Consider the following 20,069-nt stretch of genomic DNA (forward strand, 5'->3'; position numbering starts at 1 on the left):
CAGTACCCAGGCCCCCATTCTACACAGAGCAATTCAGGTTGTCTTTACAAAGAACCATCCAGACACCACTTTGTAAGACATCATTTAGGGCCGTCTTTGTACTCCATTTTGAACCACTTTTCAAAGCACCACCAATCCTGCTATAAAAACCAATCTAAAACCCCTCTATATATGACTATCCAAAACATTTCTGCAAGTACCATTGTGGTGTGGTCTTCAAAATTACAACCAGCACCCATCTTCAGACTACCATACAGACTTCTATGCAAAGCAACTACAGAAAACGATATTGTCTCAACTCTACAAATCTCTCGCAATCAAGGCCCCTGGATTTGCCGCATTTGCCACATAATCCATCATCTATTGCATATTCTGCAGATTTTAACAAAAAAAAGTTTGTTACCAGACGAATCAAAAGTTATTAAAATCATAGCGACAGTTGTTGCAACACAGTGAAAGGCTCTTTATAATGGTTGGTTGTCAACTTTCAGTTTCTAATTACTGTATTTGAGTTTTAAACCCTTACTAGTGAGGTGACACCTTTGTTCAGACATATTAATGCTTAATTTGCCTTTTCTTGAATCATAATTTAGTCAACCTTGCTGCATAATATGGTCCTCTTCTGACAATTATAGTGGCCCTGCTCACAAAACACCATTTCTAAAATCCAATCCAAAAATTCTATACAAAGGCTTTTCAATATTGTTTGTGCAAAGTCCCAGCCTGACAACTGTTGTACCCCTTGGTAGATTCATTCAAATACCATCATTTGTCCTTCATCAAATGGTAGCAGAAGATGGTTCTCAATGAGGCATAGAGAGTCAGAATTTGCCCCAGAGACAGTTAGAATCTCACAATCCCAGTCCAGATCCTCGGACTTCCATGGTCCAGTTTGGAAAAATGGGAGTTTCCGGTGTTCTTGAAGTGGTTGCAGTGTTTTAGGATTATATGTATGGAAGAGTTATGCACCTTTCATTGTGTGTTATTGAGCGTTGCAGCATATGCAAGTTTTGATGAGTTAGCGTGTCCCGTGGTGTGGTGTTCTTTTGAGTCCAGGAAGGCTCCATGTTGAGGTGAGGTTTGGAATGCTGTCTCGCGCATATTGTTTGTTTATGATGTTTATGATGAAAACATGTATGTTGTAAGAGTTGAAGTTTTGGTTATCAGACTTGTCGTAGTCTATGATCTCGGGTACAACTTGTCTGTTTGTGTTGTTGGACCATGAAGCACTATTGGTCGCTCAAAATATAGGGAATTGTTAACTTCTATTGTGAAGGTGTGCAAACTGAGATTGGTGTTTGTTTAGTCCTTGTACACACAGGAGAAGGAGTTAGAGTGATTTCCCGCTGGTCAAAATTTCACTTCATGTGTGTGATAGTACCATGAGAGTGTTATTTCCCTGATCTCCTTAAAGTGAGTGTGCACTTTGAATCTCTCTTAGTGGAACAGACAAGTGTTATTGTTTTTTTTTTAATGATTGTTAGTGCAAAATTGATCGCTATTGAGAGCTGTTTTGAGGTGCTGCCAGTTGCGTTATAGGTTGCTGTGCCGGTATTGGTCCATTGGTGTGAGTGCCGCTCTGGGATTGGTCATTGTGAGCTGTGAGTGTTCAGTTCAGAGGTGTTGCGTTTACAGTGGATATTAGTCGAAAGACGCTATTAGACAACTTGACCAAGGCAGACTCTGCTTTGCGGGAGGCGGAAAAGGAGAGACCCGGCCATCCTAAACTACAGGACAGAGTCGCCGCAGCTAAAGAAGCGGTGGCGGTTGAGATGGAACGATTGCGCTGTTTTGATCATAGACGATACGTGACGAGGGCACACGCGGAGGGAGGTAAAGCGGGGTCACTATTGGCTTGGTTAGCCGACTCCACTAAAAGGAGTTCCCCTATCCTGGCTTTGTAGAGAGCGGAGGGAGAGTTGGTTTACACCCAAACGGAAGTCATGCAGTGTTTTAAGCGCTACTATGAAACGCTCTATAAGAGCAGACTCGAGGATGGGGACCCTGCCGGTGACACTTTCCTGGCTGAGGTCACGCTGCCGGGATTGGATCGAGAGCAGGCTTTGGATTTGGGCAAGGACGTAGAACCGGGTGAAATACGAGCTGCCATCAAGCGCATGGTACGCAACAAGACACCGGGGTTAGACGGATTGCCCGTAGAATTTTATGGGAAATACGCTGACTTGCTGGTTCCGAGGCTCCAGGAGGTCTATAGGGAGGCCAGAGCACTAGGACGGCTACCCCAATCGATGCGCGAGGCACTAGTGATCCCGTTATTGAAGCCGGGTAGGGGGAGTGAGAATGTGGCCTCGTATAGGCCTTTGTCGATGTTATCCACCGACTATAAAATATTGAGCAGCGTACTGGCGTCCCGGTTACTACAATATATGCCCACCCTGGTCCATGAGGACCAAACTGGTTTCATACCACAGCGCAACACGACTGCGAATATCCGGAGACTGGTGCGGTTGCTGGACGACGATCAGAAGCACCGCAGCCTATGGTACTCTCGGTGGATATCGAGAAGGCTTTTGATAGCTTAGAATGGGGATATTTGTATAAAGTATTGCGGAGGTTTGGATTAGGGGAGGGCTACCTCCAATGGACAAAAGTATTATATACTTCGGCAGTGGCAAGAGTGCGAGCGGGGTCCTTGGTCTCACCGAGATATCCAGTGTAGCGCGGGACGAGGCAGGGTTGCCCGTTATCCCCGCTGCTGTTCGCCTTGGCGGTGGAGCCCCTTGCGGCTAAGTTCCGGACGGGCCGGTACTATGGGGGCTTAGATGGCAGAGACGGGCGACAGTATATTTCGCTTTATGCTGACGACCTTTTGTTATTCCTCGAAGACGCTGGCGGTGCATTGACGGGGCGGAGAGCTTACTATCGGAGTTTGGGGACATATCAGGGTTACGAGTTAACTGGACTAAGACGTACCTATTCCCGGTGCGACAGGGGGAGGCTAGGCCGGAGTTGGCTTGAGTGGTCTGCTGGGAGCCCACCTGTCTGAGGTATCTAGGGGTACATATTTATCATACGATGGCAGATATTTTGGAGGGGAATGTGGGCCGCGGCGTACGGGCCTTGAAGGGGAGCATGGCCTTTTGGGCCACCCTCCCGCTATCAGTGACGGGCCGCATCTCCCTCCTGAAAATGGTGGCACTCCCTCGTTTCTTGTACTATTTTAGGACGCTTCCGGTGTGGATACCCAACTCCACGTTCCGGTTGCTGAAATCGATGGTGGTGTCCTTTCTGTGGGGTACGGGCAGGCACAGAGTGGCGCTCGCAACGCTTATTCGGCCCAAGAGTGAAGGAGGACTGGCGGTCCCTGACTTTGAGCTATATTACTTGGCGGCGCAATTGCAGGTCTTCACCCAAAATGTGGCGAGGGTATTCCGCGGCCCAGAGGCCGGACGAGAGGGGTGAACGCCACGCCACGTCCTTTCTTACATTACCCTGCAGCAGAGGCTGGACGCCCGGGACCTCCTCACGGAGGAGTTAACCTTTAGACTGTGCTGGAATCGATCCCAGAGACGTGCGGGGGTGGTGCATCCGTACGTGCCGGAGATGCCATTAGGGATGTAGACGGCATTGCCACATGGCAGAGACTGGTCGCCACTACAACTTTGGGAAGAAGCGGGACTGCAGGTGGTGGGAGACCTTTATGAAAACGGGGTCCTGTTGCCCTACCAGACTCTTCAAGAGCGGTTTGAACTGCCTAGGGGAGGCTTCCTGTTACATGCAGCGATTACCAGGGCGATCGAGGCACATTGGAGGGAGGGGCTGCTGGAGCCTAAAACGTCGATGGCCTGCCAGTATGCTATGATGGCAGCAGGGACTGTTAAGGCGGTCACGTGCCTATATTCTAGAATGCTCCTTGAAAACCTTCAGCCGCTGGCTGAACTTCGGGGGAAATGGGAGGGTGACCTAGGCAGGGCTATCCCTGAGACGACCTGGGCACAGTTAGTGAGACGGGCTTGGAAGAGCACGAGAAACGCAAGATTCCAACTGGTGCACTTCTACATACTCCACAGAGCATACCTGACGCCGGGGAAAATCCAGAAATATTTTAAAGTTGAGGAGGCCGCATGTCCCAGATGCCTGAGAACGGGGGTGGAACTGGCTCACATGCTGTGGTCTTGCCCAGTGCTGGGGCCTTACTGGACAGAGGTGGGAGATACCCTGAATGAGATAACAGAGAGGGGACTGGAGTTTGATATGGCCGCTAGCATACTGCACTGGTTTCCGCACACGCCCAAAACTAAAATCACGAGCAAATTCGTAGACATGGGCCTTATTTTAGCGAAACGAGAAATTACGAAGCGGTGGAAGGCAACGGGGGGGCCCACTAGCAGACGGTGGAAGGGGGAGCTTCTTAAATGGGCCACCAGCGAGGGTGTGCTGCGGTATCAATCGGCTCATAGACGCGGCGACGACAAGGCGCTAGAGGCTGCAGGTGCGTGGGAGGTGCTAGTGCAGGCACTGCGAGATTCTGAACCAGGCACGGAGGAGGAAGACCGCCCCGGGGGTGAGGGAGTCCCACCGGAGCAAACTGGGCACATCACGTAACTTGACGCATTGGTATTCCTTGTGCAGTACGTCAATAGAGGGCAGTGGTTGTCGCATGCGTTGGTGAGGAGGTTTGGGGGAGGGGGAGGGAATCTAGAAGTGTTGTTCGGGGTTCAGGGTAGAGTTTTGATTATGTAGATGATTGGTTTTCTGCGCTGTATAGTCCGGGAGGGAATTTTACGAACCTGCCTTAGGGGGTTGTATAAGTGGTGGGGAGGCGTGCAATTATTTTGCAGACAGTATGGTGAAACGAATTGTGCAAGGTTTTATATGTGACTGTGCAAAAACCAATAAACTATGTTTCAAAAAAAAAAATACAGTGGATATTAGTGTTGCTTATTATTTTGTGATTTGCTGAGAACTGCTGTTTATTTCAGTTGAAATTTATTGATTCTATGTTTCTCTGCAAATAGATAAAATATTACATTTATCAAGAAATTGGGAGCTTTGCTTAGAGATGTTGTGATAATACTTCACTCAGTGAGGGTGAGGAGTCTCCTCTCGAGGGCGCACATGCACATTAGATGACAACCAATGTCGGTTTTTACATGTGTATTTGGTTCAAACAATGGAATAAGAACACTACGAATGAAGAGTCCTTGTAGTTCCCCCCAAATGGTACCTCTAATTTGGGAATTATTGATAATTGGAGGCCAGTGTTGCATGAGTGAAGTGTTGCCCCGCCTAGACCTGCTCAAAATGAAGCTTAGAATATTTTTATTTTTATTTTTGATAAATCAGCATCGATGAAGCAAGTTTACAATCAGAAAGAAAGAGAAAACACAACCAATAATCATTCAATAATAAGTGAGCATACACAGAAAAGAAGTATAATAATCAAATCCAGTTCCTCACTGGGGCCCATAATGCGAACCCAAATTCTTTCCTTCGTGAGCTTTTATGATTATATAGAGAAATTTCCAAATTATACAAAGATAACAATTTAGCTTTCCATATAGAAAAAGAAGGTGCCTCCGAGCTAAGGCATTGTGAGGTAATACATAAACGGGAAATGGCCATACACAGAAACAAGAAGCCTTTCTCTGGGGTTGAGCGATTTCTGCTTTTGGGAACAAAATCATAACCAAAGAGTACTAATTGTGGTGTGATATCAACCGAGACTCCTAAACCTGAGTTCAAAAAGCAGTGTATTTCTTTAAAAAAAGAGGTAAGTACAGGACATTCAAATAGCATGTGCAACAGATCAGCAGCCCTCTGGCTGCATCTAGGACATAGATCCCCCTTATTTGTACCCCATTTGGCTATCTTCGCTGGAGAATAGTACAAATCAAAGATTGCCATATAGCATTGGCTTTTATAGCTGCCTGAGAAAATAACAGCATCCAAGAGATTCAAAACTACTTGTAAATCAACACCGACTATCCCCAGCCGCAATTCCCAGCGCTGCTCAAAATAGGCAAGATCGTCCTGTTTGGTTGCAGTTATAGTTTTGGACAGTTGGGATATCTTACATTTCCTTTTTATACATTACAAAATTGGATTCTTTTCTAAACTAATCCGACCTCTTGAGATAAGTTTAGCTAAAAAGCTTCGAATCTGAAGGTATTTAAAAAAATCCATATGATGTAGCCCATATTTCTCTTGAAGTTCAGAGAAAGACATCAGCTGGTTATTAGAAAATAAGTCCCCAATGGCTCTAATCCCCTGAGTGTTCCATCTATGCATGATTGAATCTGAAAAAATCATAGGAAGTTTCCCTATTTCTCCTAGTGGCATGTATCGATTATATTCCTTTATAGTAAAATGTTTATGCACTTTTAACCAGACTGCAGCTGCAGCCACCAAGATCTTAAAACGGGTTCTTTTGTAATAGCTGGGCTCAAAACATTTAGAGAATAAATAATTGGCTTCTGGCCCTAAAACAAGCTCGTATATGGAGGGTAAAGAAGCAGGATCAAAATATACCTGAGGACCAAAAAATAAAATCCCCATATATTGGAGCATTGCCGCCCAATAATAATACTGAAACTGGGGGATACCCAACCCCCCCCTTGCCATTGGTAGAGTAAGTTTCTTAATGGCTCTTTTTGACCTCTTATACCCCCAAATAAAACGGGAACACATTCTTTCTATTTTTGTAAAAACTAGGTTAGGTATAAGAAGAGGAATTGAGCGGAAGAAATAAAGAAATCTTGGGAAAACCACCATCTTAATGACATTACACCTACCATAAATAGATAAATGTAAATAGTCCAGATTTTCCAGCATTCTATTAGATGAAATTAGAATTGGATCGAGATTGAGACTGACAATTGTTTCAACCTTCGAGGCAATTTTGACCCCTAAGTATACAGCCTCCGAGACAGTGTTGACACCTGAAAGAGGATCAGTGCCAGTAAAGAGAACTTGCGTCTTATGTAGATTCAGTTTGTAGCCGGATAGAGATCCAAATTCCATGGTCACTATTTTGATACGATTCAACGCTTTAACAACATCCATTGTGACAACTGCCACGTCGTCAGCATAGGCTAACCCTTTGATGGAATGAGACATAGGTTTAACTGGTATAATCTCTGAATCCTGCTCAATTTTTACCAAGAGAGGTTCGATATAAAGGGCGAAAAGAAGAGGAGAGCAGGGGCAGCCCTGCCGGGTGCCTCTATAGATCTGAAACTCCGCAGAGTGCTGCCCAGATATACGAATTGAGGCTGCCGGCCTGGTATAGAGAGCTTGTACTGCTTTGATAAAGGATAATGGAAATCCTTTCCACTGGAGGACGCCCAAAGAAATTCTCAGGAAACCCTGTCGAATGCCTTCTCGGCATCCAACAGGGCTACCCCTATTGGGACTTCTGACACCTGAGACCAATCCAAAAGAGAGATTACTCGGCGGATATGATCTATAGTATCTCTACCTGCTACAAAACCGTGCTGGCGATGAGATACTAATGGTGCTATAACCTTTCCAAGTCGTCTAGCAAGAAGTTTGGAAAAAATCTTGCTGTCCGCGTTAATTAAAGTAATAGGGCGGTATGAAGCAAGTTCGAGCGCCTCCTTCCCTTTCTTTTTAAAAACTATAATGGTTGTTTTAGACCATGAATCAGGAGCTGTACCACTAAATACGATCTGGAATAAAGAGGTTAGTAGGTCCCGTAGGACAGACTGAAACACAATATAAAATTCCAAAGGAATCGAGTCAGGCCCCATTGCTTTGCCCCGCGGTAAAGAGAGCATTGCCAATTTAATTTCCTCCCAATCTATGGGGGTAGCAAGAGTGTCCTTCTGAGCCTGATCTAAACCTGGAGAGGAGATCCCCTCCAGATACTCAGCTGAGCCACCGGTTTCTTCATTCAAATATAGTTTTTGATAAAAAGTTTTGAATGCCTCACGGACATCAGATTCCGAATTTTGTAGGAGCCCATCTATGTCTTTAATTTTATCAATCTTGGCCTGATTTATCAAAAATAAAAAAATATATATAATAAAAAAAAAATCAAAATGAAGCTTAGAATGCATGGGAGGATGCAGCACATGTGAAGGAGAAGGAGAAAGGTCAGACTTAAGCTAAAAAGACAGTTTGCGGTTGAATAGAAGCAAAGGGGGATACTGAATAGCAACCTGCAAGAATGGTGGAAAGGTGTGATTGAGAGAGTGAGGATGTAACCCATCCTAACTAATGGAAGTAGGAGAGGTGGGTGAGATTTAACCAAAGAATGATTAAATTAGCAATAATGCCTCTGGTGATGAATTTTTGGATGATTCTCAACCTCCCCCTGTATAATGTTGTCCAGCCAGGAGGAGGAAATCTACCAGTCATAGGGAATCAGGCATTAGAAGGATCTAGCCCCGTGTTCACCTAATTGCGAGGTAACCAGCAGAACAAGGTCCCCCAGAGGGAAGGCTACCCATTGTTTTAGGTTTGCCCATGGTTGCACCAGCCCTGCCAAGAGTGACTCTGAGCACGAATGTTGTCACTCCACCTCCAGCCACTTCTCCAGTCATAACTGCCATTAAATCTCAGGTCTCAGCCAAACCTGATCAGTTATAGAAAACAGCTAAAAACCTGGCTTTTCTCCTCCACTTGCTAATATTTTCCTTTCTAACCCTTTCCTTCTTTTGTCTGATTTTTGCTGTGCTGACTCTTGCAGTTCTGCTGCTAGAGGAAAGAAGCCCTTTGGGTAATCGTTGCCTTTTATGCATTGAATCCAATCTAATCTACTCATGTGCATTGTCCCAATCACTAGTGTTACAGTAGATCCAGAGGCAAGTCCTGGAAAGGTAACAACTCTCATTGTAGGTAGGCCTGTTGTGGAGGTTGATGAAAGTTCTAAGACAGGCACTCAGAGAAATGAGGAGACCCCTGGAAAGACATTGGATGTTGTAAAAATAAAAAGAGTTTGAAGAGATCTTGAAGGGAACACTGAAGTTGGAATTTATAAATTGGCACAACAAAGAAGAATTTGTATTCTTGTGCAGAGAAGCTGCTAGGCGTGCATGTGCAGCTTTTGATGCCTCAGAGGGAATACATGCAAAATATGGGGCTGATTTGACTGAGGAAACTCAACAGTGTGTGAACGACTAGGTCAAAATGACAATTGGAGGAATTGGTTGGGAGCATTCAGAAATGGAGCGATACTCAAAAGATCAAGGCGTGATTGGCTAATAAAGTGAGAAAGAAGGAAAAAGTATAATGACAATGGAGGACCAGAGGCTGAAACTAGTAAAAGTGACTCAAAGAGGAGGGCTTACCCATTAACAGAAGTGCATGGGGGTGCAATCAATTTCCAGAACTGGGAGAAAACGCTGACCTGTGGTACACACAGGTTGACATGCTTGTAGAACTTTAGAAGGTGCTAGGGGAGGATTTGAGCACTTTCTTTGACATTGTTGTCCCAAAAGATTAGTGGGCTGAATGAAAAGTGTCTTTGCAGTGGCCGAATGCAGAACCGCCGAGGGATGCTCAAACGAATTCCCCCTCTAGTGTTGAAACAGACAAATATAATCAGGTGATTCATTTTTTTGAAAACTAAGGTTCAACAGAAAGAGATTGATTGTTTTGAAATCTGGAGAACTGCTCAAGAGTCAGTGCATGCTTATTATGAAAGGTTGATGCAGCTCTTTTGTCAGCATAGTGGTGTCGAAAACCCTGAGCAAGGAAATCTCAGTAATTTGTGTTTCAATTTGTCCTTGGTTTGTATCCTGAGAATAGCTCGCATATCAAGTGGAATGCGATTTGTTGTCAGTTAAAACCTTTAGATTAAATCCTGCGATACGCAAAGTATTGCAGTGATGATTTGGAAGTAAGGGCAGTAGAAAAGGAGAAATGTATGCCGGCTCAAACCAAGTTAGCCCAGAAAGGATTTCAGAATGATCCTGTATGGCAAATCCGGGTTAAAGTTCTGGTGTTGGTTCTGGAATAAAGGGAGTTGAATATCAAGGTGGTGGTCAGATGATGCAGAGTAGGAATGGCATTTCACAAGGTCAAGGACGAGGAGCACCTGTTGATCCGAATTTGGGAAAGGATATAGCCATGATAAAGAAAACAACCCTGTGTCATTATTGTAACCATCTGGGCCACTGGGAGTGAGAGTGTAGGTCTAATCCTAATCAAATGTAGTCTGATGTTTAATAGCCAGATGTGAATGTTTCACCAGCTACAAACATGTAAATATCAAGACCCCAAAACGTTAACATACCCCAAGATCTGTTACTCTGGAAAAATTTGAATAACCCGAGATTTAATATGAACCCGAGCGCCTAAGTTCAACAGAATCCCTTCACAAATGCTGACGGGCTTCAGCAATTACCCTGCTTTCAGCAGTTTCACAATCTCAAGCAGATCAATCACAATGATAGTGCCTGAGAGGAGATGAAGATTGCATGCTTGGTGCAGTCTTTGAGGTAGACCAGAGTGGTCCATATGTGGATGGAGAGGTGAATGGCCACTCCGTGTGGTTCTTCACGATTATTGGACCTACCTGTTCTCTAAGGACAGCGGAAATCCAAAACCTATCCCTGTCGGGAAAACAAGTCCAAGTTGGAGGTATTTCAAATAAACAAATCATGAATCTTGTTTCAGTGATAGTCCCCATGACGATAGGGACACTTGAAGAGGACTGTCAGTTTGTGATATGTGATTCAAGCCCAGTTAATCTATTGGGTATGGATTTTGTGCAACTAAATTGCATGATTTATTGTACACAGGATGGTGTCAAGCTCCAAACACATGATGACGTTGTAGACTTTAAGTTGAGCACTTAAAGGCCCGTCATTGGGCTGCTCCCAGTTTTGACAAAAGAAGACTTGCCCCTGACTTAAAGGACTCTGTGAAGGATGAAGTCTAGAATTAAACCAACAAAAACACTGACCTGACCAAAGATGTTACACCTGTCAAAATTACAATAAAAACGAATGCAGAATTTCCCACTATGCCCCATTACGACCACTCCCCAGAGGCAGTTGCTGGAATTACCCTTGTCCATGTTTGAACAGGGCATCTTAAAGGAGATTTTAGGGAGTCCTCGTAACTCCCCGATCATGGACCTGTAAAAACCAAATAAAATGTAGTGTGTCGTACAGGACCTGTGAAAGATTAATAATATTGTTGTCCCATGTTGTCCTGTGGTACATCCATTTGCATGAGGGTAGTCAGTTCCTCTTTTGGTTCCAGTTCAAAAGTAAAGTTCTAACATGGTGGTGAGTTCCTCAAGAGTGTATAGAATGCCCCTCCATTTTCAATCAAGTGAGTTCCTCAAGGGCATATAGAAAGCCCTTGAATTTTCAATCAGATACTGAAAAAGAATCTAGAGGCCCTGCATTTTCACTGCAACTCAGTTCTGGTCCAGTATATTGAAGACCTACAGATGGCATTGACAATGCAAGAAGCATGCAGTCAAGATACCATTGGCCTGTTGAATCTTTTGGCCTAAAATAAAAACAAAATATTCCCAACTAAGTTGCAGTACTGCCAGAAAGTAGTCCGTTATCCAGGACATCATATTGAAAAAGGAGCAAGAAAGTTGTCTCAAGAAAGGATGTCTGCCATACTGCAAATGACCACTCCCAAGACACAGAGAGAAGTTAGGATTTCTATGGGATTTATGTGCTATTGTCTTTAGTGGATTACCATTGTTTCCCAAGAGAAAAAGCCTCTACAGAGGCTTGCAAAAAAAAGATGTGTCTGATCAGCTACCATATGACAAAGAATCCAGGGATTCCTTCCTTGATCTCAGAGAAAGTCTCTGTTGTGCCCCGGCATTAGGAATGCCTGATTATGAGAAGCCTTTCATTGTATACTGTTCTGTGAGGAAAGAATGCTCTCTATGAGTACTAACACATACTTATGGTAGCTCCAAGCGACCTATTGCATGTCTCTCATCCACTCTTGACCCAGTAGCCACAGTGTGACTGGGTTGCTTAAAGGTGGTGGCCGCCCTTGATGTCAGCATTCAGCAATGTGAGGGCATTGATATGGGATACCCAGTAACAGTCATGGTTACACACACTGTTGAAATCCTATTCACCTGAACACAACACATGACGAACAGTTGAATGATCAGATATGAGCAGATTCTCCTCACTGAGCAGAACATCACCTTGCAGAGGTGCTCCAGTCTCAATCCTGTCACAGCTCCTGTGTCAATCCTGCCACGCTGTTAACTTTGCCCGCTACCAATGAAAATAATGATGGATAGACCATGATTGCATTGACATGAACAAATTGTGTAACAAGCCAAGAAGCGACATTTGATATGTCACTCTGGTAGGTGCTAATTATATGTTGTTTGTGGGCGGTTCTTTTTTGAGAGATGAAAGAGAGATTTTGAAAGCAGCCTTTTCCATTTGCACTTTAGACTGTGTTGGAAGCCACATGTTTACATAATGGTAGCTCTGCAAAGGGGACTGAGTTGATTGCTCCTACCAGAGTTTGCAGTGTCTCTGACAATTTAAGAGTCACCATCTACATTGATAGTCAATTTAGGTTTGCAATGGTCCACGATTTTGGGCAGTTGTGGTCTCTGATGGGTTTCATGAATTTAGGCCTGATTTAGATCATGGTGGATTTGGTCCACCATGATCTGTTGTTTTACTGTTGGATTTTCTGTCTGCCTACTAGGAAGATCGCCCGCTTTACTTAAATGCTGGCAGGTTGGTGGATGAAAGACTGCCAGAGTATCACCGACTCTGTCAGATTTTTCTACCCGTGTCGATGGCGCCATAGGCGAAAGCGGCTGCCGTAGGAAGTACATCCAGTTTGTCCACTGGACCAATCAGGATGTGCCTTCCCAGCAGCGCAACTGTGGCGGGAACACCTCCACACCTGAGTTGGCGGGTTGGAAGGGATAGAGGGCAGAAACTTACCTTCTTCCTGTTTCACACTTACTTTTTCCTTCATGGACCCGATCGTCCAAGTCCTGCCATTGCTGCTGCTGCTTGAACATGACATGTATTGCAAGAGACAGCGCTCCCTCCAAGAAGTTTATGGACAATGGTTCATCGAACCTCAATGTGACCTGTGTCAAAATTCTCCAAATGGAGAGACAATTTATTTATTAAACACGCAATCAAAAGACATACAGAAAAATATGTACAAAAGTCTGTGGGTAAAAGGTTGGAAGTCACCAGATTTCCAAACCTCAGGCATTAACCATTGTCCATACACTTCTTTGAGGGATCGCTGTCTCTTGCAATACATTACATACCCCTGGTCCCTCTCGGCTCATAGGGTTCCCTTGTCTCTTTACAGCTACTTGACCGTGAAGCAAATCAACCCTGTTGTCGCCGGCATCGAAGGTAGGCTTCGCTTTTACTTGTTATCTTTTGAATTATCTGTCAATGTTAGCTTTGGACTAATGCATTTTCAAATCACTCTTACAAGCAATATTATACAAATGTGTAATGCATATGTGTGTAATGTGGTAGAGTTTTAAAGAAACACACCTGTATAATAGCATTATTTATTTAAATTTGATGCAAGCTGACTACACGATAATGGGCACCTACAAAAAAATTGACACCAATCAAAAAATAAAAAAGTGTCCATACAGGTGGGTTTAATTCATTTTCGTAAGCTATCAATTTATAAACATATGCATTACAAATTATTCAAATTAAATTAAATGTAATATAATATAGGAAAAATAGCATTAGACAAGGCAAAATGGTTGTTTTTCAATAAATGTAAAATAAATGATAGTTGTAAACTTAAACCATCTTATATATTTATCATTGTAAGATTTGTCTACTGCATTTTCTATAAATATACAAATTGAATTTATTTTTAAGTTTTTCAAGGTGTAATGCGTATATGTTTCTTTTTTTATCGCTTATCAAGTTAAAATAAAAATACCTGTATTAAAACTGAAAAAAGAAAAAAAACAAATGCCTTTTTTCTTTATAAGTGCCCATTATCATGATGAATGCTTGAACCAAATATTCTATGTTGATTACATTTTTTATCATTGATGTTTGAACTATACAACTATGTTATTTAATTACGCTTTTTTGTCTTTCCTGTCATAAATCTCAATAATAATGTATAGCTCACATTTTCCTCAATAACATTGTTAATAATCAAAAATCTGAAATGAATAATAATGCCAGGACAAACTTTGTCTAAAGCAATTTTTTTATTAATAAATGAGACACTACTCTCATATCAAATATCTTTATTTACAAAACATAAAACAGTAAAAATAAAAACCTTGCGCAGCTCTACTGCCTGTTGGACTGTTGCCCCAAACTTGTCTCCTAAACAGACTGCCAAGGTGGAACCTCCTCAAGAAGGGGCATTAAGTGGGCAAAGAGCAGGCACCTCAAGAATCTTTCTTGGAAGGGGTGCTTTTGGGTTTCACAGGGGTTAGAGAAAGGTAAGCTCTATATTCCTCCTGAGGAGTAAGGGTAGGAGTGATGAGAGAGGATTGGGTTTGGGAGATAGAGGGAGCTGGAGTGGGTGATGCGTGTGTGTCTGTATGTTTCGAAGGTACATTTGGGTCTACTGTATGTTGTGTAGGTTTGGGTGAGTATTTCTTTGCAGGTGTTTGGTGTTTCAGTGAGTGTGAGTGTTTCTGTTTGGTTGGTGTTGTTTTGCATGTAGGTGTGCTTTTGTATGAGGGTATTGTTTTGGAGGAGTGTGCAGTTGAGGTGGTTGGTGTGGGTGTGATGCATGTGGGTGTATCTTTTGCAGCTGCATGTTGGTCTGGTGTTTGTTTGGATGTGTGTGCTTTCTCAGGTGTTTTATGTTGGGTGTGGGCGTTTGTGTTTGGTTGGTGTTGTTTTGTGTGTAGGTGTTTTTTGGATGAGTGTGCTGTTGAGGTAGCTGGTGTGGTGCTTGTGGGTGTGCTGGTGGTTGGTGGTGCGGTGGTGTTTGTGAGTGTGCTGGTGGCTGCGTTGGATGAAGGTGTGCTGTTGGTTGTGGGTGTGGTGGTGGTTGTGGTAGTCATTGTGGTGGTCATTTGTGGTTGTGGTTGTGTTGGAGTGTGTTTGGGATAGGGATGGGATTTGGGATGAGGAAGGGACCTGAGTTGGGGCACAAGGCTGAGCTTGTTTGGAGTCTGTAGTCAGTGAGTAGGCTATTTTAGCAAGCAACCTCTGCATGCCAGACATTTAACTGGCATCCAGAACTGGTTGTTGCATTTGGCAACTAAGGCCCTAGATGCCATTCACGATTTCAGTCCGGCCCACAGAGATGCTGCGTAACATGCCAATAGCCTCCTCACTCAGCGCAGCCAAGGTGACAGGAGTAGGGGATGAGGGACCTGTGGTGAAGGAGACCCCAGCCCTTTTAGATGGGGTGTTTGGCCAACTGGGGGGGGAGCAGGAGGGAGGGTGGAGATGGGTCTCTGGGTGGCGGACAAGGATGCGGCTGGTACAGTTCCTGTATGGTCCGCCACCACTAGGGACTGGTTGCTTGTGGAAGCCTCAAAATATGTCGATGAGCTGGTGACCTCTGTTCTAGTCCCCTCTCCCTCCGTGCCACTGCGTAGATTGGTGTCTGTGGTCTCCCCACCCTAACTACAGTGTTGACCAGCTGCTTCACCGCCTTTGTGGCCAATTTCTTAGCTCCTGAAGATGATGAAAAGACACATATAATAGTTTTATTGTATCTGTGTAAATAGAACTGATTGTGAAGGTTTTGTTCCAAATATTTTCCAATATTTCTGAATTCACCTGTTTCAAGGCTTTCAAACTTTGGTTCATTTTTATCATTATCTCCTGCATGTAGGAAACATCTTCATTAACCATTTGGGCACAGTTTTGTAATTTCCCCATATTGGTCCCATATCATTTAGGATTAGGGCTCCCGGTTTTATGGTATTTAATTTTTTGCCCATTTCCGTCTGTATTTATCCAAATTTATTTTTGGGCCATTTTATCTGTATTTATCCATATTTATTTTGTGTTTCGCGTATAAACGAAGATGTAAAACTGTACATTTCCATATCTAGTTTACTGATAGACGTGCACTCATTCGTTGATGTCTGTCGTATTTTGGCTATTTAAGCAGCCAAATATTACATAACAATACATCTAGTGGTAAATACTAGCATTATACCATAAATGTATGTTGGCATATCCTGTTATTTAAAGAAATTTCATCCTGTTTTTTAATTTGCCATGCTGCCCATCTGCTCAGCTGCTGGCCTATATTTCATGAAAGACAGCTTGGAGAGTCACTCAAACGAAGTACAATTTTCAGTATTTATCTGCTTTTAAAAATAAATGCAGACAGAAAACACATTGCTTTCTGTCTGTATTTATCTGTAAAAATCCGTAAAAACGGAAAACAGGGAGCCTTATTTATGATCTTTTCCCTTCACCATTTTAAATTCTCTCAAGGAACTGTTTAACACCTCTAAATGGTTCTGATTTGTTGTTTTGAATAGTGAACTTATATCACCTTAAAGAATTTCAAAAGCAAAACTATTGTTGTACAGTGTGTGTACAAGGCACAAAAAGCTGAATTACTTTTAGTTCCAAAAATCCAAATATGAAGCAATGTGTGTTAACAATTACTGCAATGTTGAACCAATATTTGTAGAATCTGAAAGACAGTTCCCTTTGTTTGGGCATTTCACAATGGTAACACTTACTTAAAGTAACTTAAGTATTTTCAAAATCTAAAACATTTTTACTGGATTCAGTATTGAAGTTGCTTATTAATGTATCATGCCTATGCATTTACTTATGCTGTTGAAGAAATTAAGAAACAAAAATTGTGGGATTTACAAATGACTTCTACAGCAAAAGTAAATACATTGGCCGTGATACATTTCTCATCCACTTTAGTACAAAGCAAAAATAATTGTACATTTGACTCCAAAATATCTTAAGTTATTTCCAGTTTGTTTTACCATTGTGAAAACGTAAAAAATATACTGGCATTCACTTTAGACACAAATTGGTACTGAGAGACCAAACTTTTTTATAGTCCGGCAGCGCCAGGGAACAACGCTCTAAGCTCTCGGGTTCTCCTGCCTGGATTACCAATATAACAGAAACACGGGATTCTTCTAGATGGCATCAAAGATCGATTTATTGGCTGCAGCCAGTAGCAGAGGTCCAACAAGTACCACACAAGTAGGTTGCGAGGAGACTGCTCAACAATACAAAGCAGGTCGCTCTTTTTATACCCAAAATCATGCCTCAGGCAAACATTCTTTGAAGTGCAGTTGGTCGCACCCCATGTACCCAAAACAATACTTTATTATTGATGACAATCCCATGTGTCCGGCCTCTTGGCTAAAACATACGTTCTTCTGGGGTTGAAACCGGACCAACCTAACATCCTCCTTTGAAGAGACCGTCCACTCATAACAAACAAATGGTCACCTCCCCACCATAAACAGGTCATAAAGGAAGGAACAGAAACGGAGGAAAGAGATAGTAAGTAAGGTTGGGCAGGTGTGTGCGGGTCATATAAGTTTATACAACACTGGCCTTTGATCAAAACCTCGCTTAACTCGAGGGCAGGTACTGGTTTGGCAAGTTTCGGCCCCAGGCAACAGCGTCAGCTTTCGCCAGGTCATGAGTCAGCGCAAGGCCAAACTGGGGGGGGGGGGGTTGGACGTGTCATGCAGGGTCAGGCTGCCTACAGTGAGGGCAATGAAAACAAAATGGATGCCGTGCACAAGATGGAACCCGTGTGTTCTTTAACGAGATTTACTAATAGGCAGCAAATTCATCGGGAAGCGCGACGAGAACACTCGTACATACCAAACTCGCTATTTACGATATGCAGATACCAAAATCGTAACGGAGCCATGATATAAACACACGGGTTCAGAATTTACGGAACCACAGACCCTCCTTTTGCCCTCATTTAGGCAATAACCCATTCTGAATCTGAGTCAATATCAATCTTCATCAGATCATCAATATGTTGCTGAAGCATCATCCTACCTCTCTGTTCCTCCCGTGAAGCAGGCGGACTGCGCACGCATACCGTAGCGCAAAGGCTACACAAGGCAGGACCACACTGCACACAGAGGCAACAAGTGAAAAGGACTGCTAGAGCCATTCCACTGATCGTCAGAATTCTCCATCCCCACGTGGACAACAGCCCCCAGAACCAATCAGTAAACGACCAATCTCCTTCGGCCATATGTATAGACTCGGAGATCTTATGTAACCTGGAAATGGCCTTGTACACTGTTGGAGCATTGTCTGGTATGAAGACACAGCAGCTCGATTGGATCACTTTACATACTCCCCCTCGGTCAGCAAGTAGAACATCTAAAACCATACGGTTTTGTAATGTCATGAGGCGATCCGCTTGAAGCTCAGCTGTCAAATTACTAAGGGCACCAGCAGTTTCGTTCACCGTGGACTCAACCACTCGGGTTAGTTGTCTCAAATGCCTACTATTTACCATGGGTCCCCAGTACGGCAGGAATCCCTTAAAGAAATCCCCTGCTTCTTGACCCGCGGTGTCCTCCTTATCGAAGACACCTCTCACAACTCTCGTCTTGTGATAGTCAGCGGAAGCGGTATACGTAGGGGGCAACAGATAGGCAACAAAGCAAATGCCCGAAAAATCTGGGGGCAGCCATGTATAAGCCTGATTGTGGCATACAAAGTACGTACCCTTAGCAGCCAAAAATGATGGGGAAGACTGCGACGGAAAAATGTACGTCTGGGTGCAAACACTCTTCCCTAGCTGAGCCCTCGGATTCGTACCATTTCCTTGCAGACAAAAATGACCTCGGTGGGGTACGACCCAAATCGGAGACGATCTCTTACGCTGTTTCCCACCCAGACTAATGCGGTATCCAGTTGCGTTCCACCCAGTGTAAGCTGATAACTCGTCCCTGGGAATAGACATATAGGCATTCACATCTCTGCTCATGTTCGCAATTCCCTTCACCAAGGCTGCATTCGAGTTATGTTTCACAGAACGCGGGGGACGCGGGGGATAGATTTCCAAAGCAAAAAGGAACATCGTCTGAAAAGCCCATGATGACCCGTTTTGACTAAAAGGTAGGACTAAGTAGGGGATACCCTTTCCCATTGTATGTGGCATCAAACCACACACCCAACAATTAGTGGTGTTGACTATTAATTGGTGTTGGTGAAGCAATTGGATGAACGAGTTGTTTGTGAATTCCAGTCTTCTAGTTTGTTCATGTTCAGGCAAGGGGTGAAAAGAGTGTATAGAAACAGTGGAAAACAAAGGAGTAGACGTAGGTTGTGGGGTAGGTGTGGATAGGAACTGAAAAAGGAGGACAATCCCACCCATCAAAGTTATCGAAATACTGAGTGTCAATAAGGCACATTTAACTAGAAAACTCTTACTAAAAAAACATTTTATCAGTTAATCCCATCAAACCAAGAAACTCCACCCTCTAACGAGCCGTCCGCGGCGGTTGGGTCTTCTGTGCTCAGGACTACGCCTACTAGCTCAAGGAACGCCCTTAAGACCAATAGAACCCCTGACCTTGTGTCAAGGAGCCTGTACTCCTGAGTCTTTACACCGCGACCCTCCGGCTGAACCCGGGTGGCGGTTCGGAAAAAGGTAAAACAACAAAAAAAACAAGCAAGTTTCTTGGTTGGGAGTAATGTACACAAAAATCATAAAAAAATCAGTTCATGAGAGTTCGGGGACGTAGGTTATATCTGCTTCTTCCAGGTCGAGTATGGTCCGGAAAAAGTTCAGTAGCAGGAGTGTTCGGGTCTGTGAGTATTGGCAATGTTCCAGAGTCCGTAGGTGACGGTAGTGTTCCAGATTGTTCAGTAGTGTCTGAAGTGATCACAGATTCATGTCCTTCAAATTGGGCATCAGAAAAAGGAATAAACCGAGGGATGGTTTCGGATTCGGAATTCCCCACACCCTCTCGAACCCAGGAATCAAAAGGTAAAGGGAGTGGTACTCGCTTTGTATGGGCAGCGTGTACCCAGTTTTTTTTCTCCTTGAGCCGGACTGCAGTGCGGGTGGACAAAAGGACCATATACGGGCCAAGCCAGCGAGGTTGTAGATTTTCGGTCCTCTGAAAATTTTTGACCAAGACTAGGTCGCCTGGCTGCAACTTGTGGCCGGGATCTTCG

The sequence above is a fragment of the Triturus cristatus genome, chromosome 3_1 (assembly GCF_964204655.1).
Source record: "Triturus cristatus chromosome 3_1, aTriCri1.1, whole genome shotgun sequence".
Lineage (NCBI taxonomy): Eukaryota > Metazoa > Chordata > Amphibia > Caudata > Salamandridae > Triturus > Triturus cristatus.